Below are 5,414 nucleotides of genomic sequence, written 5' to 3' on the forward strand. Positions count from 1 at the left end.
AAAAATAACCAAACAACAGAACAGTGTGAAGACTGATAAAAATAAATTAAACAACAGAACAAAGTGAAGGTGAAATAATTGATAAAATACAAACAGCGTGAAAGAAAGGTTAATAAAAATAAATTCAAACAACAGGAACAACAACAGAACGGTTGATAAAATAAATTAAAACAACAGAACAGCAGAAGGTTGATAAAATAAATTAAACAACAGAACAGTGCGTGAAGGCTATAAAAATAAATTAAACAACAGAAAGTGCAAGATTGATAAAACAGTTATCAAAACAACAGAACAGCGTGAAGGTTAATAAAAAATAAAATTAAACAAACAGAACAAAGTGTGACTTTAAGGTTAATAAAACAACTAAACAACAGAACAGAAGTGTTAATAAAATAAAACAACAGAACAGTGTGAAGATTAATGCAAATTAAACAACAGAACAGTGAAGGTTATCAAAATAAATTAGACAGCAGAATAGTGTGAAGGTTGATAAAATAAATTAATCAACAGAACAGGTGAAGGTTAATAAACAAATTCAACAACAGAACAGTGTGAAGGCTGATGAAAATAAATTAAAACAACAGAAATTGAGCGTGAAGGTTATAAACAAAAACAACAGAACAGTGTGAAGGTTAATAAACAAACAACAGAACAATGTGAAGGATGATAAAAATAAATTCAGACAAAAGAGGACAGTGCAGAAAGGTTAATAAAATAAACTAGACTGTAAACAGAAATCATGTGAAGGCAGATAAAATAAATTAAAACAAACAGAAAACAGTGTGGGCTACTGATAAAATAAATTCAAACAAACAGAACAGTGCTATGAAGGTTAATAAAATTAAATTAAACTTCTAGTTTATTAAACAACTTAAATTTATTTTATTTTCTTTCTTGTGAATGATTTTACAACAGAATATTCTTTTCCAAACAAGAAAAACAAGAATTCTGGTTAATGACAGAAATCTCTGAATCAAATACAACAGGTGAAGAAAATATTTTACAAGATAGAAATATCAAGTATAACAATATAAATAACAAGCCAAAGAAAGTATTAGCAGTATTGAATAAAGCTTATGAAATAAATATATTATTACAATAAAAATATGTAAAACACAATTAATATAAGGAGTTTGGTAATAACTTTAACAATTTTTAAAAAAAATATAAAACATGAAGAAACAAATATATATGTTGTTTTAATTTATAAAAAATCTAAACTATTTGATTATTACCAAAGGAACTTATAAGATGATCACTTACAATATCATTTTGATTCTAATGTTTGAGGTGTAATGTTGTAGAGGAATTATTCAAATTCCCAATCGTAATGGCTATATGAGTCTTTACATTTGCATTCATTGGAAGCATGTATTGGTTTTATGGTTATGTTTTTCTCATTAATAAACAATAAATTAAACAACAGGTGGACAGCTAATAACAGTAAGTTGACTTTGGCCAGGTGATCAGTGTAAGGGGACAAGTAAGTTGCAATTTATTTTAACAACTGTACACACCAATTTGAATATCAAATGATGGTTGTGGCAGTTGGTTTAAATTTGACTGATTATGTTTTTAAGTTTGTGTCTGATTTTATACAAAAGAGGTTTCTTATGGAGAGGTGGCTGATATTACCGTCATGTCTATAATATAAGTTGTCGTAACATATGAGTTATTGTATGTTTAATAGGTGATATGTAATAGAAGGTAAAGGTGTTTATAGTCAACGACAGTAAAAGTGTGTGTTGGTTTAAATCAAGTTGGACATATGAATAAGATCTGTAAATTCTCTGTGTCAGTGATCAACATCTGGTAAGATAAATAACATCAGTAAAGAACCACATTTTAAACAAAAGGAACTTCTCAACAGAACTTAATTATAGTAATTTCTTCCTTACATTAACAGACGAGGAGCTGTTATTATAATTGAAGATGTACCGTTTAAAACCTAACTTCAAAATTAATGATAGTTTCAAGCAATGTTCTTTATAATAATACTATTTCTATATGCAATGTTATTTGATATTAAAGAAGTGAAATAAGGAAACTGAATGAAAGCTAAACAATAAACTATAAAATATTTTCAGATCTGGAAAATAACTGAAAATGTAATTAGAAACATGGTAGATGATAACATCAATTTTAACAGTTAAGAATAGATGATGTGATTTACAACGCTAAAATCAGGGAGAGTTCGATTCTCAGTGGGCTCGGCAGCTATGCCCAATGTGGATTGTCCATAAGAAAACACGCATTCTGTCCCTCTAGGTTAAATTGCACGTGTCTCGACGTTTGGAGCGTTATTTTCAAAAGGTTTATTAAATAACATTTTAACACTTTCGTCAGTTCTCATTTCAATTTTACAATTATATATGTTTTAACTTACTCATGTAAGAAAAACTGTGAAGACAAAATGTTAAGTATCTGTTATTGTGTCACATAACACGTCCAGTTGTCTCATTGCTCAGTTTTCTATTTTATTACGCCCACAATACAGCACGTACAAGTATCTAACGAATGAGTGAATATCTAAAATTGAGATAAATATAAAATAAGAACAGCCCTTCACTATGATTTGCTGGAGATAACAATATATTTAGCAATTACTACAGTAACTCCGTCTTTTTAAACCAATCATTTGAAAGGTATTAACTAGTACCACCTATTACCAAGTAACTTAAGGTAACCAATAGAAAAGAATTTTTCCCCTCAACGTAATCCTGACAGTTGTTTATAAGACTTGAAAACGTGAGAAAAGAATTCTGCTGAAACTGTAGGTGTGTAATCAACAAGTCGTTTGCTCTGAATAGGAAATGGGATTTTTTCAGCCCCACATACACTTTAATTACAGAAACCCTGTGGTAAATTACAGGGGATTTTGAGAATACTAATACTGTAATCTGATTTATTCTTTTAAGTTAAATGTCCCACACACCCCACCCTCAATTCTAAACAAGGCACTTAAGATAGTTCATAGTTCAGCATGTATGCGCAGTGAATTTTACAGCTATGTTCCATTCTGTATCTTCTCTCATTACGTGGACATCATTTCACAGCTATGTTCCATTCTGTATCTTCTTTCATTACGTGGACATCATTTCACAGCTATGTTCCATTCTGTATCTTCTTTCATTACGTGGACATCATTTCACAGCTATGTTCCATTCTGTATCTTCTTTCATTACGTGGACATCATTTCACAGCTATGTTTCATTCTGTATCTTCTCTCATTATGTGGACATCATTTCACAGCTATGTTCCATTCTGTATCTTCTTTCATTATGTGGACATCATTTCACAGCTATGTTTCATTCTGTATCTTCTCTCATTATGGGGACATCATTTCACAACTATGTTCCATTCTGTATCTTCTCTCATTATGTGGACATCATATCACAGCCATGTTCCATTCTGTATCTTCTCTCATTACGTGGACATCATTTCACAGCTGTGTTCCATTCTATATCTTCTCAATTCATTTTTCATCACCAGTGATTCTTTGTTTAAATACTTTTCTGTTTATTGTTTATTAAACCCTAAACTGATGTTAGAAACTTTGAAATGCAAGAGTTTATGATAATTGTCTTAGAAGTTCAATGTGTAATAAGTTGTTCTGTAACTGTAGGTATGATTTTTTATCATATCTATATAATTTTAATGTGTAGATAATATAACGTTTTACTGTGATAGTAGTGGTAGGTAGGTGTTTCAGAAATCTGATTATTAGAATAATAATAAAAACAAAGTAACAATGTATATTATTATATCACTTAAGGACTAGGTTATTATATACATAAGTAAAATATATTCAGTTACGGTGTAAATTACATAAATGTATAAGTTAATCCACTTTCAACAATCTGCTTGTCAAATTTCAGTCTTTGATGGCTAATAAAACAATGATACGAGCATCATACCATAAACTTGAATGGTTAGATTGGACCAGAATTACAAGGTACAATCAACACTGACAGTACTAGATGAAAAATATATTGTTATAGGTTTAAGTAAACGTAATATCTCAAATGATTCTGATTTGTTCTACTAATACATGTAGGTTAACATTACATTTTAAGTTATGGGTGTTTTTTAAAAATGCCGACAACAGAGTAAAATCTATAACGTAATTTTTATTAATACACAAACAGAAATCTGTGCTGACAGATTCAACAAAACGTCTTTCTAGAGCTTGGTATTTGTATTTTTGATTGAACTATCAAGTAATTGATGAAATAAAACTTTCCACATCACAGAATTTATTAATGGTAAATACTCAATGTAAATACATAATGATTGAAAACTCTTGGATTAACTTCTTAGATCAATTGACTGATATGCACATTGCACAATACAAACAATCTCGATAACTGCATATATTTTGGGCTGTTACTAAGTTACCATGGATCTCTAGGATGTTTAGGTATGAAAGCTATCCCAGATGAAATTGAAGCGTTTCTGGTGTACAAGTCATAAGTAGGTACACTGTAATTTATAAGTTACAGATTATAGAAGAAGAAAGACCCAAAAAAATTGGATACAAATGTTTAAATTATTTTACATGGTATCATATATCTCAGTCTTCACATAAAATGAATTTTTATTGACCTCAAGTTTATTCTTGAATATTAATTTTATTAAATAATTAATAACACGTATCATATTGGAATTAATTTTATGAGCTGAACTTCTACAGAAGGGTAAGTTATTAAAGGATATTGTAATTAGCCTGTTATACATTATTGCAATCTATTTTCAGTGTGGTGTTAAGTTAGCCTGAAACTATGCAAGATAAAAGTTTCAATATGGTTTAAACTGTTTAATCTGTCTTTCTAGTTGTATTATCAGCACATTTATCGATATTTCAATTTTATTGTAGCTAATTTTAAATATATTTTTTATATATGTGTATTTTCTTTTTAACAACTGTCATATTATCCTATTGGAATGTTACCATAATGTGTTTTAATAACGTATAAAACACCTTTTTTGTGGATTTACATTTACTTAGTTATCTGTTTCAGACGTTTTTCTCTTTTTATTTAAGGATTTGTGCCAAAATCATCTAATAAGGTAATAAAAAAATTCAATGTAACCTAACCTAACCTATTACCTTACTTTCATAAGGAACAAAATAATGAATTAGCCTTGCTGTAAGTAACAAAGTAACCCATGGTGGTTATGATGACCATGTCTGGAACGAATATTTTGTGGTATTCATTTCGTCATCGTCCAGACCAGCTGTGCTCCACACACTGGACACATGTTTTTATTATAACAGTGAAGGTGAAATCCTACTATTTGGTCTGACAAGAAACGGAATAGGGTGGTATTGTGAACTATCTGCCTCCACTATAGTTTGTCTTCTCAGATTTAGCGCAAATAGCATCGATATAGCTTTTTGAGAAATTCAACAA

This window comes from Tachypleus tridentatus, unplaced genomic scaffold, assembly GCF_004210375.1.
Source record: "Tachypleus tridentatus isolate NWPU-2018 unplaced genomic scaffold, ASM421037v1 Hic_cluster_2, whole genome shotgun sequence".
In the NCBI taxonomy this organism is placed as follows: Eukaryota; Metazoa; Arthropoda; class Merostomata; order Xiphosura; family Limulidae; genus Tachypleus; species Tachypleus tridentatus.